Below are 17,142 nucleotides of genomic sequence, written 5' to 3' on the forward strand. Positions count from 1 at the left end.
GCTTAAACAACACTATCAAACGACATGGCCTAATTGATATTCATAGAGCAATAGCAGAATGCACATTCTTCTCAAGTGCTCATGGAATGTTCACCAAGATAAACCATATTATGGGCCAAAAAACAAATCTCAACAGATTCAAAAGGAATGAAATCTTATAAAACATGTCTTGTGACCACAAAAGAATTGAAATAGAAATGAGTTGTGGAAAGATGTCTGGAATCCATGAAATAGTGGAATTAAACAACACTTTTAAGTAATGCAGGGATGAGAGAAGAAATAGTAGGGAAAATTTTATTTTTATTTTTACTTTTATTTTTTATTATACTTTAAGTTCTAGGGTACATGTGCACAACGTGCAGGTTTGTTACATAGGTATACACGTGCCATGTTGGTTTGCTGCACCCATTAACTCGTCATTTACATTAGGTATTTCTCCTAATGCTATCCCTCCCCCTGTCCCCCACCCCACTACAGGTGTGATGTTCCCCGCTCTGTGTCTAAGTGTTCTCATTGTTCAATTCCCACCTCTGAGTAAGAACATGTGGTGTTTGGTTTTCTGTTCTTGTGATAGTTTGCTCAGAATGATGGTTTCCAGTTTCATCTATGTCCCCAAAAAGGACATGACCTCATCCTTTTTATGGCTGCATAGTATTCCATGGTGTATATGTGCCACATTTTCTTAACCCAGTCTATCATTGATGGACATGTGTGTTGGTTCCAAGTCCTTGCTATTGTGAATAGTGCTGCAATAATCATACATGTGCATATGTCTTTATAGTAGCATGATTTATAATTCTTTGGGTATATACCCGGTAATGGGATCGCTGGGTCAAACGGTATTTCTAGTTCTAGATCCTTGAGGAATCGCCACACTGTCTTCCACAATGGTTGAACCAGTTTACACTCCTACCAACAGTGTAAAAGTGTTCCTATTTCTCCACATCCTCTCCAGCACCTATTGTTTCCTGACTTTTTAATGATCGCCATTCTAACTGGTGTGAGATGGTATCTCGTGGTTTTGATTTGCATTTCTCTGATGGCCAGTGATGATAAGCATTTTTTCATGTGTCTGTTGGCTGCATAAATGTCTTCTTTTGAGAAGTGTTTGCTCATATCCTTTGTCCACTTTTTGATGGGGTTGATTTTTTTCTTGTAAGTTTGTTTAAGTTCTTTGTAGATTCTGGATATTAGTCTTTGTCAGATGGGTAGATTGCAAAAATTTTCTCCCATTCTGTAGGTTGCCTGTTCACTCTGATGATAGTTTCTTTTGCTGTGCAGAAGCTCTTTGGTTTAATTAGATCCCATTTGTCTATTTTGGCTTTTGTTGCCATTGCTTTTGGTGTTTTAGACATGAAGTTCTTGCACATGCCCAGGTCCTGAATTGTATTTCCTAGGTTTTCTTCTAGGGTTGTTATGGTTTTAGGTCTAACATTTAAGTCTTTAAACCATCTTGAATTAATTTTTGTATAAGGTGTGAGGAAGGGATCCAGTTTCAGCTTTCTACATATGGCCAGCCAGTTTTCCCAGCACCATTTATTAAATAGGGAATCCTTTCCCCATTGCTTGTTTTTATCAGATTTGTCAAAGATCAGATAGTTGTGGATGTGTGGTGTTATTTCTGAGGCCTCTGTTCTGTTCCATTGGTCTATACTTCTGTTTTGGTACTGGTACCATGCTTTTTTGGTTACTGTAGCCTTGTAGTATAGTTTGAAGCCAGGTAGCATGATTTCTCCAGCTTTGTTCATTTTGATTAGAATTGTCTTGGCAATGCGGGCTCTTTTGTGGTTCCATATGAACTTTAAAGTAGTTTCTTCCAATTCTGTGGAAAAAGTCATTGGGAGCTTGATGGGGATGGCATTGAATCTATAAATAACCATGGGCAGTATGGCCATTTTCACAATATTGATTCTTCCTATCCATGAGCATGGAATGTTCTTCCATTTGTTTGTGTCCTCTTTTATTTCATTGAGCAGTGGTTTGTAGTTCTCCTTGAAGAGGTCCTTCACATCCCTTTTAAGTTGGATTCCTAGGTATTTTATTCTCTTTGTAGCAATTGTGAATGGGAGTTCACTCATGATTTGGCTCTCTGTCTGCTATTGGTGTATAAGAATGCTTGTGATTTTTGCACATTGATTTTGTATCCTGAGACTTTGCTGAAGTTGCTTATTAGCTTAAGGAGATACTGGGCTGAGACGATGGAGATTTCTTAATATACAATCATGTCGTCCACAAACAGGAACAATTTGATTTCCTCTTTTCCTAATTGAATACCCTCTATTTCTTTCTCTTGCCTGATTGTCCTGGCCAGAACTTTCAACACTATGTTGAATAGGAGTGGTGAGAGAGGGCATCCCTGTCTTGTGCCAGTTTTCAAAGGGAATGCTTCCAGGTTTTGCCCATTCAGTATGATATTGGCTGTAGATTTGTTATAAATCACTCTTATTATTTTGAAATACGTTCCATCAATACCGAATTTATTGAGAGTTTTTAGCATGAAGGGCTGTTGAATTTTGTTGAAGGCTTTTTCTGCATCTATTGAGATAATCCTGTGGCTTTTGTCTTTGGTTCTGTTTATGTGACAGATTACGTTTATTGATTTGCCTATGTTGAACCAGCCTTGCATCCCAGGGATGAAGTCAACTTGATCTTGGTGGATAAGCTTTTTAATGTGCGGCTGGAATTGGTTTGCCAGTATTTTATTAACGATTTTCGCATCGATGTTCATCACGAATATTTGTCTAAAATTCTCTTTTTTGTTGTGTCTCTGCCAGGCCTCGGTATCAGGATGATGCTGGCCTCATAAAATGAGTTCAGGAGGAGTCCCTCATTTTCTATTGATTGGAATAGTTTCAGAAGGAATGGTACCAGCTCCTCTTTGTACCTCTAGTAGAATTCAGCTGTGAATCCGTCTGGTCCTGAACTCTTTTTGGTTGGTAGGCTATTAATTATTGCCTCAATTTCAGAGCCTGTTATTGGTCTATTCAGGGATTCAACTTCTTCCTGGTTTAGTCTTGGGAGGGTGTATGTGTCCAGGAATTTATCCATTTCTTCTAGATTTTCTAGTTTATTTGCATAGAGGTGTTTACAGTATTCTCTGGTGGTATTTTGTATTTCTGTGGGATCAGTGGTTATATCCCCTTTGTCATTTTTTACTGCATCTATTTGATTCTTCTCTCTTTTCTTCTTTATTAGTCTTGTTAGTGGTCTATCAATTTTGTTGATCTTTTAAAAAAAAAAAAAAAAAAAACCAGCTCCTGGATTCACTGATTTTTTGAAGGGTTTTTTGTGTCTCTCCTTCAGTTCTGCTTTGATCTTAGTTATTTCTTGCCTTTGACTACCTTTTGAATTTGTTTGTTTTTGTTTCTCTACTTCTTTTAATTGTGATGTTAGGGTGTCAATTTTAGATCTTTCCTGCTTTCCCTTGTGGGCATTTAGTGCTATAAATTTCCCTCTACACACTGCCTTAAATGTGTCTCAGAGATTCTGGTATGTCGTGTCTTTGTTCTCATTGGTTTCAAAGAACATCTTTATTTCTGCCTTCATTTCATTATTTACCCCATAGCCATTCAGGAGTAGGTTGTTCAGTTTCCATAAAGCTGAGCAGTTTTGAGTGAGTTTCTTAATCTTGAGTTCTAATTTGATTGCACTGTGGTCTGAGAGACAGTTTGTTGTGATTTCTGTTCTTTCATGTGCTGAGGAGTACTTTACTTCCAACTATGAGGTCAGTTTTGGAATAAGTGCGATGTGGTGCTGAGAAGAATGTATATTCTGTTCATTTGGGGTGGAGAGTTCTATAGATGTCTATTAGGTCCACTTGGTGCAGAGCTGAGTTCAACTCCTGGATATCCTTGTTAACCTTCTGTCTTGTTGATCTGTCTAATATTGACAGTGGGGTGTTAAAGTCTCCCATTATTATTGTGTAGGAGTCTAAATGTCTTTGTAGGTCTCTAAGGACTTGCTTTATGAATCTGGGTGCTCCTGTATTGGGTGCATATATATTTAGGATAGTTAGCTCTTCTTGTTGAATTGATCCCTTTACCATTATGTAATGGCCTTCTTTATCTCTTCTGATCTGTGTTGGTTTAAAGTCTGTTTTATCACAGACTAGGATTGTAACCCCTGTTTTTTTGTTTGTTTGTTTTGTTTTGCTTTGCTTTGCTTTCCCTTTGCTTGATAGATTTCCTCCATCCCTTTATTTTGAGCCTATGTGTGTGTCTCTGCACGTGAGATGGGTCTCCTGAATACAGCACACTGATGGGTCTTGACTCTTATCCAATTTGCCAGTCTGTGTATTTTAATTAGGGCATTTAGCCCATTTACATTTAAGGTTAATATTTTTATGTGTTAATTTGATCCTGTCATTTTGATGTCAGCTGGTTATTTTGCCCGTTAGTTGATGCAGTTTCTTCATAGCATCAATGGTCTTTACAAATTGCATGTTTTTGCAGTGGCTGGTACCAGTTGTTCCTTTCCATGTTTAGTGCTTCCTTCAGGAGCTCTTGTAAGGCAGGCCTGGTGGTGACAAAATCTCTAAGCATTTGTTTGTCTGAAAAGGAATTTATTTCTCCTTCACTTATGAAGCTTAGTTTGGCTGGATGTGAGATTCTGGGTTGAAAATTCTTTTCTTTAAGAATGTTGAATATTGGCCCCCACTCTCTTCTGGCTTGGAGAGTTTCTGCCAAGAGATCCGCTGTTAGTCTAATGGGATTCCCTTTGTGGGTAACTCAACCTTTCTCTCTGGCTGCCCTTAACATTTTTTTCCTTCATTTCCACCTTGGTGAATCTGACAATTATGTGTCTTGGGGTTGCTCTTCTCGAGGAGTATCTTTGTGGTGTTCTCTGTATTTCCTGAATTTGAATGCTGGCCTGCCTTGCTAGGTTGGGGAAGTTCTCCTGGATAATATCCTGAAGAATGTTTTCCAGCTTGGTTCCATTCTCCCCATCACTTTCAGGTACACCAATCAAACGTAGATTTGGTCTTTTCACATAGTCCCATATTTCTTGGAGGCTTTGTTTCTTTTTACTCTTTTTCTCTATACTTCTCTTCTTGCTTCATTTCATTAATTTGATCTTCAATCACTAATACCCTTTCTTACATTTGATCGAATCAGCTACTGAAGCTTGTGCATGCGTCACGTAGTTCTCGTGCCATGGTTTTCAGCTCCATCAGGTCATTTAAGGTCTTCTCTACACTGTTTGTTCTAGTTAGCCATTCATTTAATCTTTTTGAAGGTTTTTAGCTTCCTTCCGATGGGTTCCAACATCCTCCTTTAGCTCAGAGAAGTTTGTTATTAACAATCTTCTGATGCCTACTTCTGTCAACTTGTCAAAGTCATTCTGCATCCAAGTTTCTTCCGTTGCTTGTGAGGAGCTGCAGTACTTTGGAGGAGAAGAGGCACTCTGATTTTTAGAATTTTCAGCTTTTCTGCTCTGGTTTCTCCCCATCTTTGTGGTTTTATCTACCTTTGATCTTTGATGATGGTGACCTACAGATGGGGTTTTGGTGTGGATGTCCTTTTTGTTAATGTTGATGCTATTTCTTTCTGTTTGTTAGTTTTCCTTCTAACAGTCAGATCCCTCAGCTGCAGGTCTGTTGGAGTTTGCTGGAGGTGCATTCCAGACTCTATTTGCCTGGGTATCACCAGAGGAGGCTGCAGAACAGAAATATTGCAGAATATAAAATATTGCTGCCTGATCCTTCCTCTGGAAGCTTTGTCTCAGAGGGGCACACAGCTGTAGGCTGTTAGGCTGCATGGAGGTCAGGGATGCACTTGAGGAGGCAATCTGTCCATTCTCAGAGCTCACATACAGTGCTGGGAGAACCACTGCTCTCTTCAGAGCTGTCAGATAGGGATGTTTAAGGACGTTTAAGTGTGCAGAAGTTTCTGCTGCCTTTTGTTCAGCTATGCCCTGCCCCAAGAGGTGAAGTCTACAGAGGCAAGCAGACCTGCTTGAGCTGCGGTGGGCTCCACCCAGTTCGAGCTTCTGGGCCGCTTTGTTTACCTACCCAAGCCTTAGCAATAGCGGATGCCCCTCCCCCAGCCAGGCTGCCGCCTTGCAATTCAATCTGCTGCGCTAGCAGTGGGCGGCTGATCCAGGTGCAGGATATAATTTCCTGGTGTGCCATTTGCTAAGACCATTGGAAAAGCACAGCATTTAGGTGGCAGTGCCCCGATATTCCTTGTACAGTCTGTTACAGCTTCTCTTGGCTAGGAAAGGGAAATCCCTTGACCTCTTGCATTTCCCGGGTGAGGCGATGCCCCGCCCTGCTTCAGTTCGCCCTCTGTAGGCTGCACCCACAGTCCAACCAGTCCCAATGAGATGAACCAGGTACCTCAGTTGGAAATGCAGAAATCACCCATCTTCTGCGTCGATCACACTGGGAGCTAGAGACTGGAGATCACACTGGGAGCTGGAGACTGGAGCTGTTCCTATTTGGAACTGTACCTTGTTGGGAAAATTTTAAAATAAAAACACAACATATCAAACTTTGCAAGATGAAACTAAAGCATAGAGGGAAATGTATACCATTCAATACTCACATCAGAAAGGAAGAAAAGTCTTAAATTGGCCAGGCATGGTCAGGCGAGGTGGCTCATGCCTGTAATCCCAGCACTTTGGGAGACTGAGATGGGAGGATTGCTTGAGACCAGGAGTTCAAGAACAGCCTGGTCAACATACGGAGGCCCTATTTCTAATTTTTTTTAGAAAAATGCATCATAGAACTAAATGTAAAAGCTAATGTTACAACACTTCTAGAAGAAAATGTATGAGGATGTGTGACATCATGTTAGACAAAGATAGATAGGATACAAAAAGCACAAACTATGAAATTAAAAATTCATAAACTGTTTTTAAGTTTATATACCTATGTCCTATCATTATCCAGTGACTACTTACTTTTCAAAGCATTATAAAAATCACATGAAGAGGTCACTAGAGGTTTAATTGCCTAGAGAAATTTCCATGTAAATTTTTCCTAGAAGCTCATGATGACTAAACCCCACCATTGCATTTAGTTTCTACAATACCCTTTAAGGAGAGCTGAATATTCATTGTGCTAAAAAAAAAAAAAAAAAAAAAAAAAAAACAACTATGCCCTCCCCCAAGCCCCACAGACTCAGTCCTTGGGTCCCTGAAGAGCTGAAGAGATAACCCAAAGATCAGCCAAGGGGTCAAAGGTAGTCTTGACTTTGTATCTCTGGAACATGCTTCAGGAAAATGTGGGAACAGCAACAATATTAACGGCAAAAAAATAACAGCTAAAATTAATTGGAAACTTACTATACGCCAAGAACTGTCCTGACAACTGCACTTGTTTACACAGTCAGTGCTCTAAACTGCCTGCAAGAAGCAGATGACTTTACAAGTACTATTTCCAAAGAACTAATGGAGAAAGGAGGCACAGAGATGTTAAGTAACTTTCTCGGTGTCACCCAGCAGTGAGCAGTGGAGCCATGGGTCAGAGGCATCATGAAACATCTACTGTGCTACATATTTATGCAATCAAGGGTAAGACCCAAAAGCTACTGCAAAATATTTATAATTTTACAGCATGGGACTGTACAATGAATGGAAATTTGATTTCTTCAGAAACCATTTAGAGATGGAGGCTTGAAAGGATTGGTCTGGGTATCATTTGGAGAAGGTGCCCTGAGTGTGTCATTACCATACCAGGCAGCATGTCAGTGTCAGCCCCCTAACCTGAAAGTCTTGGGTTTGTACATCAGAGAACACTCCAAACCTGTCCCTTCTATACCTTCACAAAGGAGAAAGAAGCTGTGTGGCTGGAGGAGGAGACTATTCCTCTGCTCTAGTAGTCCTCAAACAAGTTTCCATGAAAGTTGGAACCCAGAATCTTTTAAATATGCAGACTCCAGGATTCACACCCAATGAATCTCATGTAGTGCAGCCACAATGGTGCCCTAGGATCTGGGAATTTACTACCCAGCCTAGGGAACTTTCAGAAACCTTATTAAATCCCTTAGGTAGCAAGATTGTGTGCAATATACCCACTCTTCCCAGCACAGACAGGACGTTTAGAAGAACGACCTCAGAGCACACAGGAACACAGGACATGACGAACACAGTGTGAAAGTCACCACAAGAGTAGGGCAATGTGTCTTATGAGAAGACCTTGCAACTCGTACTGGCCTTTCTCCCTGAAGGACTCAATTTGTCTCAAATCCCTTCTCCTCATGGGTAGTGGATGGAGGGGTGTCAGGAAATAACCTTTTAGATCACAAAATGGCATAGGCTCTTCTCAGGGACCATTGAACACATTGGATGGGAGGTGATGCAAGCTACTGTCCCCCTCCCACCAGCCTTGGTTTCTTTCTTCATGTCCTTCCACGGGAACCTAGAGCAATGTCAGGATGTAGGGCCAATGTCTTCCCTTCACTGACTCCGCACCCTCACCTGAGGAGTTCATCTCCCTTCTCCTCCCTTAAGCTGTCCTTCTCCTGATCTCATCTGTGATCCCACAGCAGACAGCTGTCCCTGGCAGCCTGACGACCTAGCCTGACCCCTTCCTCCTGTGTCCCAGACTAGAGAGGGCTGTCCTCACCGAGGAGAAGGACACCAGTCCCAGGATCCCAGAGCCATGACTACTACAGAACCATCCTGAGCATCAATGTCCCATGGCAGCGGTTGACCTATGAAATGAAGTTTCACCACACACCCCAGCTAGCTCTGAAATACTTTCTTTTCTTTTTGTCTTATTTGAGACAGGGTCTTATTGTCGCTCAGCCTGGAGTGCAGTGGGGAAATCATGGCTCACTGCAGCCTTTACCATCCAGGCTCAAGCCATCCTCCCATCTCAGCCTCCCACGTAGCTGAGACTACTTGCACACCCCACCACGTCTGGGTTGTTTTCTTGTTTTTTGTTTTTTGTTTTCTTTAAGACAAGATATCCCTATATTCCGCAGGTTGATCGCGAACTCCTGTGCTCAAGCAATCCTTGTGCCTCGACATCCCAACATGCTGGGATTAGAGGGCTGAGCCACCTCGCTTGGTCCTGAAAAACTTTCTCATCACAGAAAGCAAGACAGAGGAGGAAGGTGCCTGTAGCCCCTCCTAGGGAACATTGTGTCCTTTTCAACGCTAGAGAGCTATTTCCTCCGTACCGACCACAACATTCCTATTCTCTTGATGTAAATAAGAAGACTAAGGGTACTTCCTTTCAATCCTAAACTTGTAATTTATAGCAAGAACATCATTGCCCATTTTGGGACATTTAGGACATTCTGAGAGCAGCTTTGGTTGCTGGAATGATTGGCAGGGGCTACTGGCATTTGGGGACTGAGTGTTACAGGGAGGCAAACGACTTTTTCCAGAGTCTTAAATAAACTGGATTTTCCATACGTGTCACTCCCTGTAAACTGAGAGAGGCTTGTAATGTTGCTTCATCTGGGAACTTACAAAGATTTATTGACTGCTTTGGCAATCACAGCACTACAGAGCATTCCATTCTTGGATTCCACTCTCACACAACATACCAGTATCAATTTGCTTTGTAGCTCCGCATGCCCCGGGGGAAACAATGAGGAGAATCCAACTTACCTACCAAAGGGATTGTTTCCAGGATAACCTGTTAGTTGATGGGGAAAATCAAGCGGGAGATGTTGGTAGTGTGATCTCTCATGAGTTGGTGAACACACCGGCTATGCCCGTTGCTGTTACTGCACTGAAGTTCTCTTTGTGCAGGTATATCTCCCTCACCAGGCTCTGGGGTCTCTCCTGGCAAGCTGGAAACATACCCAGTAGATCTCTGTGTCCTCAGGATAGAACAGAGGACCTCACAGGCAGATGGAGGGCAGGGAACACTTGTGGAATTGTAGTGATCTCTACATGGTTGGATGACCAAACCCAGAGTCACAGTGATGAGCCATGTGGATGTCTGTCTGCAGAGGGTGGGAGGGGAACGCCACAGGCGTCTGCCTTAGGAGCCCTGCAGCAGAGTGAGACCAACCTGCAGTACTGATCTCAGCGATGCCCTTTAAGGGTCCCAGATGTAAGCAGCCTATTGGTTAGGGCTCCTCTGTGTGTGTGAGAGAGTGTGTGTGCATGTGTGTGTGTGTGTGTGTGCACTCAGAGAGAGAGAGAGAGAGAGAGAGAGAGAGAGATTGGTTTTGAGGAAGTGGATCATGCAATTACGAGGGCTGGAAAGTACAAACCTTGCAAAGCAGGATGTCAGGCTGGAGTCCCATGGCAGAGGTGATGTGATAGCTCAAATTTAAGGGCAGTGTAGAGGTAGAATTTCTTCATCTTGAGGAGGACCTCAGTCTTTTTCTCTGAAAGCCTTCAAGTGACTGGATGAGGCTCACCCACATTGTGGAGGGCAATTAAGTTTACCCAGTGTCTGTTTATTTAACTGTTAGTCTCATCTGAAAAACACCTTCAGAGAGACACCTACCCTGGACAAAGTGAACAATTTTGTCTGGACCATGACTGAGCCAAGATGACACACCAAATTTCCCATCATAGCCATCTTATACAAATCCTATAAATTATGAAGGTCTATCTGACAAAGGCAGGTGACTTCCTAACTAAGATTCTGTATAAACCTTTTTTGTCCAGCCCAAGCCTCCGCTTCAGGCTCAGTACGATGCTGGCCAGGAAACTGAGGCTGATGTAAATGCCTTCCAGGGCTCAGGCAGGGTCAGGATAGTCAGGGTGCACATGCAAGTACAGTCCCAGAGGGCACAAGTGATACCCATGGTAAACTCTAAGAGTTTACCCTTGTTAGGGTACCCCCAGCAGGACATACGTTAGTTAGGCAGGAGCTGGCCAAGGCTCCCAATGTGGCCTCCCACTGTGCGACCTTTCCCTCTAGGGTTTCTTGTCCAGTCCAAACAATTCATTTGCATCTCTGACTTAGGGGAACTGTCAGAATCCATTCAGTTCAGGGTAGACATTGACACCAGTTCCTCCACTTCAAAAGCGTGGATGACATCCCCAGGTGTTGTGCCTGGGATGTTCAGGAGCTGGGTCGCCCCTGCTGTTCCACAGTCGAAGCTGTGTCAGTTGTGATCTTGGGTTCAATATTCAGTGTGGTTTCAACCTTGGCTACAGGATATGACTGTGGGCTCCTCACAGGCAGAGAGACCCACCATCTGTGCTGTCATTGAGTACCTCTGATTCAGTGTCATACTGTGAGACTAGGGACACAGTGCTGACACAGTGCCGATCTTGCTTTTGCTGTGTATGCAAGCAATCAACCACTTGGATCAATTTGGGTTCATTTTCTACTTACCAGCCAAATCTATGGATATGTGACAAGGCAAACTAACAACTGTACTGGTGAAACTTGTAGCCTAGTTAGCCACAACAGGGCTGTTTAGGAACTGCTTGAGTAATTGACACACTATTGTACAGAATTATGTGTAGTGTTGCCTGGCCAGAATATTGACTAATTCCTCCTGGCATCACACAGAGCAAGGAGCACAGTTTTTAGCACATACCACTGACTTAGGATTGGCCTTGTCACCGTTGGGTATTTACAAACAGACTTTAGAATTCATTCCACGTCTCACACAATTAATTAACATATTTATTTAAATCAAATAAGTTTTGGAAGTCAAATGCATTTTTAAAGACAACTCGGTATTTTTACTTGCATTTCAAAAGCAGTTATCACTTACTATAGATGTAGTTGTAAAGGTAAACTGAATGAAAAAAATAAATTTTGAAGAAAAAGCAGAAATATAACTAGTAAACCAAATTTGTCTGCAATGTAATGCCTGCTTCCTCTATTATTTCATTTATTCTTCATAGCAAGTATTTAGTGTAAATATTCTAATTTCTACTTTAGAAATGGGGAAACAGTCCCACAGGATATAAGTATCTTGCCCACCATCTCAAGGCCAGTGTGCGAGAGGCAGGATAGAAACCCATGGCTATTTCATGCCATAGCCTATAAAGAGACAATGTAGCGAGGACCCAAGTCCTCTCTCATCAGCAAGTTGCCCTGGTTACTTTCCCCTGTCTACTACCTAGGCCCTCATTCTTTCATCCAGCTCTGCAGCCTAAGAACTTCTCACATACTTCGTGGCAAATGGGATCCCCTACATTTAGTCTCACTTTTTATTTGAATCCTAGCTTTTCAGTCCTTTTGGATAAGAAAATATTTTACGATCTCTGTAATAGGGAGAAATAATTGCTGATTATAATCTCTTCCCCTCCTTAAGCAGTATGGATTCTGAGTAGGGCCCTTTGCTGCAGAATTCTCTTTGTGGGTATGAGGATACAAATGGAGCCCAGAGTTGAAAATCCTGTATTATGTTTAGTAAGAGGGGTATCAGGCTGGATCCAGGAAGCTTCAGGGGTTTCTGAATGAGATGTGGTGACTATCAGACTGATGGAGTTTTATGTAGATGAAAAATGATGTTTGTATGAAATACTATGCAGCCATAAAAAAGAATGAGATCATGTCCTTTGCAGGGACATGGATGAAGCTGGAAGCCATCATCCTCAGCAAACTAATATAGGAACAGAGAACAAAACACCACATTCTCTCACTCATAAGTGGGAGTAGAACGATGAGAACACATGGATACAGGGAGGGGGAACAACACACACTGGGGCCTGTTGAGGGGTTGGGGGCAAGGAGAAGGAGAGCATTAGGACAGATACCTAATGCATGCAGAGATTAAAACCTAGATGACAAGGTGATAGGTGCAGCAAACCACATGGCACATGTACACCTACATAACAAATCTGCACATTCTGCATGTGTATCCCAGAACTATTCTTCAAGGATCTAGAACTAGAAATACCATTTGACCCAGCCATCCCATTACTGGGGATATACCCAAAGGATTATAAGTCATACTGCTATAAAGACACATGCACACGTATGTTTATTGCGGCACTATTCACAATAGCAAAGACTTGGAATCAACCCAAATGTCCATCAGTGACAGACTGGATTAAGAAAATGTGGCACATATACACTATGGAATACTATGCAGCCATAAAAAAGGATGAGTTCATGTCCTTTGTAGGGACATGGGTGCAGCTGCATTCTCAGCAAACTATCGCAAGAACAGAAAACCAAATACCGCATGTTCTCACTCATAGGTGGGAATTGAACAATGAGATCACTTGGACACAGGAAGGGGATCATCACACACTGGGTCCTATTGTGGGGAGGGGGTAGGGGGGAGGGATAGCATTAGGAGATATACCTAATGTAAATGACAAGTTAATGGGTGCAGCACACCAACATGGCACATGTATACATATGAAACAAACCTGCACGTTGTGCACATGTACCCTAGAACTTAAAGTATAATTTTAAAAATTAAAAAATAAATAAAATAAATAAAAATGATTTAAAGTGGAAAGCAGGATTTCTTTTAGAAATACAAAAGAGAAAGCTTAGCAGTCCAAGTACATTAAAGGCGGCTTCATAGAGAAGATAAGACCTGAGCAGAGTAAGGGAGAGTAAATGGGAGTTACTCAAGTAAAGAAAGAGGGGTAAGCACATTCTAGGCAGAGAAGACAATATATATACAGACAGGGAGGAATAAAATAGCATTGTGCGTGGATGAGAAGTATGAGCAGTCCTTGACAATAGAATGCAAAATGAAAGGTGGAAAGTGGTGGTGATTGAAACTAGAAAGATCACAGGAGGGTGGGAAAGAGAGAAAATTTTGTATGTCATGTTGAAAAGCTTGGAATATATCATACAGAGATATAAAACCAGTGGTAACTTTTGAGTGATGGGGTTCAGGACACACTACCCCAGAATATGGGGGTATTTAGAAAACAGCAGAAACAGGAAGGTAACTCTCACCTTCCCCCAATTCTTCTCTCCTGAAGCAAGTCATAAAACCCTCATTTGACAGGTGCTGTCTCTATGCCCAGAGGAAATGGACATCTGTATATCTCTAGAAACACAAGGTCATTGACAGCAATCTGAACAAACAGGCATAGCTGAGTTCTCCCCAATTAACTACCATCAGATCATGCATTTTTATCCAACATACTTTTCCATCACTATCCACTTCTCCATCAAACCTAGAATAAATATACACAAGTTTTCCTGTTTCTTTGTGTTTTCCTTTCCCTATGTAAAACTTATATTAAATAAATGTATGCGCTTTTCAAAAAAAAAAAAATGAGGTTTGGTGCTTCTCCCTCCCTGGCTCTTAATAACTTTTAAAGAAAGGTCAAATGTGTTTGCAGGAGATGTCGTGGCATTTTCCATAGGGATTGAGGCATCAGTTCTTCTCTCCGTGTTCCCACAAACTATTCCAAAAGACTTTAGTATTCAAGTTATATTGTTCTGTAGCACCGTAAAATAGGTATGTTATCATTACTTTTTTAAATGTTTTTGTACCAATGGTTTCATCTCAAAACGCCTGTTAGCTCTACGTGCCATATTTTGGGAAACACTTCCTTCAAGAAAAGAACAAAGCCTTTTATCTTGAACAATGAAAAAAATATATATTTTATATATTACCACAGATTTATATAAAAATGAGATTACCACTGAAGTCAGTATATGCAACACCAGTTCTACATTCAACGCTGTCAGAAGCATTTGCTTTGAGAAAGCGCAGACTGTGAACTTAGAACTTGAATCCCCATATCTGCTTTTTACTAGAGTCATTTATTGTAAATTTTATGAAAACTCTGACTCACCTTTTTAAAGGATTAAATGAGGTCAGAAAAAAACGAAACGTAGCTCAGAGAAGTGGCTAATGGATAACACATACTCCATAAATGCAAGTTATTATTATTCCTGTTTTTCTTAAAGAACTCAATAAATGGAGCTATTGTTGTAACTATACACAGCTTTGGTTAGTCAACCCATTCACAATCACATACCACAGATCAAAATCATGTAGGCAGGCCCGGCATGGTGGCTCTCACCTGTTATCCCAGGACATTTGGAGGCCAAGGAGGGATGATCACTTGAGCCCAGGAGTTCAAGATCAGCTTGGGCAACATAGCAAGAACCCATCTCTTAAAAATCTTATGTAGGCAAATTAATAGAATGGCAACTTTTAACTTTCTGTGTACAGGGGTTAATATCAGTACAAAAAAAAAGGAGCAGGTAGTTCTCAGAGTGACAGCATCATTAGAGGGATCATTGGAGGAAAGATGGCCACCTTATAAAGTTCAAAGGCATAGGAACCTAGATCTGGTCCTTCCGTCTTTAAGTAGGGTCCAAAGGTAAAAAGGAGATTCAATCTAGAAACAAAAGAACATGGCAAAGCCTATCCCCAAGTTATTCAGTCTTGCAGAGATTTCAGTTCCAGAGAATAGAAAGAGGACTTGGCCGGGCGCGGTGGCTCAAGCCTGTAATCCCAGCACTTTGGGAGGCCGAGGCGGGCAGATCACAAGGTCAGGAGATCGAGACCACAGTGAAACCCCCTCTCTACTAAAAATACAAAAAATTAGCCGGGCACGGTGGCGGGCGCCTGTAGTCCCAGCTACTCAGGAGGCTGAGGCAGGAGAATGGCGTGAACCCAGGAGGCGGAGCTTGCAGCGAGCCGAGATCGCGCCACTGCACTCCAGCCTGGGCAACAGCGTGAGACTCCGGCTCAAAAAAAAAAAAAAAAAAAAGAGGACTTATACCCAGGAGGCGGAGCTTGCAGTGAGCCGAGATCGCGCCACTGCATTCCAGCCCGGGCGACAGAGCGAGATTCCGTCTCAAAAAAAAGAAAGAAAGAAAAGAAAGAAAGAGGACTTATATCCCAATTCATTTCATGAAGCTAGTGTAACCTAGATACCAAAGTCCAACAAAGAGAATACAGACAGCCACGACTTACGATGCCTCCGCTTAAAAGTATTTGGCTTTATGATGGCAGATAAAAGAAATGCGTTCAGTGGAAACAGTACTTCGAATAACCATATAGCCATTATATTTTTCACTTCCAGGATAGTATTCAATAAATTACATGAGATATTCAAAGTTATGATAAAATAGACTTTGTGTTAGATGATTTTGCACAACCGTAGGCTAATGTAAGTATGCTGGGTACGTTTAAGGTAGGCTAAGCTAAGCTATGATGTTTGCTAAGTTAGGTGTACTGAATGCATTTTCAACTTACAAAATTTTCAATATATGATCGATTTATTGGGACATAATTCTATGATAACTTGAGGAGCATCTCTACATAAAATAAGAATATAGGCTAATGTCACTTCTGAGAACACACATACAAATCCTAAACAAATTAGTAATACATAGATTCGTCAAAAAGGATAATGTGTCATGACCCAATGTTCCCCCTAGGAATGCAACGTTGGTTTAAACATAGCAACTTACCAATGTAATTCACAATGTTAACAGATTAATAAAGGAAAAAGTCCTGTAATCATCTACATGGATGCATTACAAGTGCTTCATGAAACTCAACATATATTCAAGATAAATAGTCTTAACAAATGGAAAATAGAATGGAGCTTCCTATTCTAATAAAATAGATCTATTTTTAAAAGCACAGCAAGCATGGTAAGATGTTAAAAAAAAAAATTTCCAGTGCCTACTAGGCATATGAGAAAAATGGCCACAATTACTGGTTCTAATCAGCATTGTATTGGGTGGGCCTGTCCAATGTCGTAGAATAGGAAAAAGGAAAAAGGATACTGTTTGAAATGTCAAAAACAAGCTGTTGTTATTCAAAGATGATATGATTGTGTGTGTTGAAAATCAGAAAGGATCTAGAGATAAATTTAGAATAAGGATATTTAGCAAGTTTACTGCATAGAAAAACAATATACAAACATGATACCTGTTGGTTGAATGGAAGAAAAAAGTGTTTTCTCTGTTCTTGCCCTACAACCAGTAACATCAAAGACTTCTGTGACCAGATATGTGGGGGCTTTTCTCCACACACCAAGCAAGCAAACAGTTTTGCGGCATACACCAGCTGGGTATCCTCTCATTCAACTCCAATAGGATCTACCTGGAGATAGCATCAGATTGCATAGGTTGAGGGCTCAGTCCCGCAAGAGGACCCTGCCAATTGCCACGAGCCCTAAATTGTTTTACCGTGTTTCTGACCCACCAGCTATAAACTGAATTTCCCATGACTCCTACTCAAGTTCAATTAATTTACTAAAGCATCTCACGACTCAGTGAAACATATACATTTATGGGTTGATTTAAACAGGATATTAGAC

At 41.4% G+C, this 17,142-nt stretch overlaps 1 protein-coding gene across 1 annotated transcript in view; it reads left to right on the forward strand.

Moving 5' to 3' along the window:
- LOC126946565 (protein FAM156A/FAM156B) overlaps nt 1-17,142 on the forward strand; it is a 118,770-nt gene that overhangs the window by 58,031 nt on the left and 43,597 nt on the right.

The sequence above is a fragment of the Macaca thibetana genome, chromosome X (genome assembly GCF_024542745.1).
Source record: "Macaca thibetana thibetana isolate TM-01 chromosome X, ASM2454274v1, whole genome shotgun sequence".
In the NCBI taxonomy this organism is placed as follows: Eukaryota; Metazoa; Chordata; class Mammalia; order Primates; family Cercopithecidae; genus Macaca; species Macaca thibetana.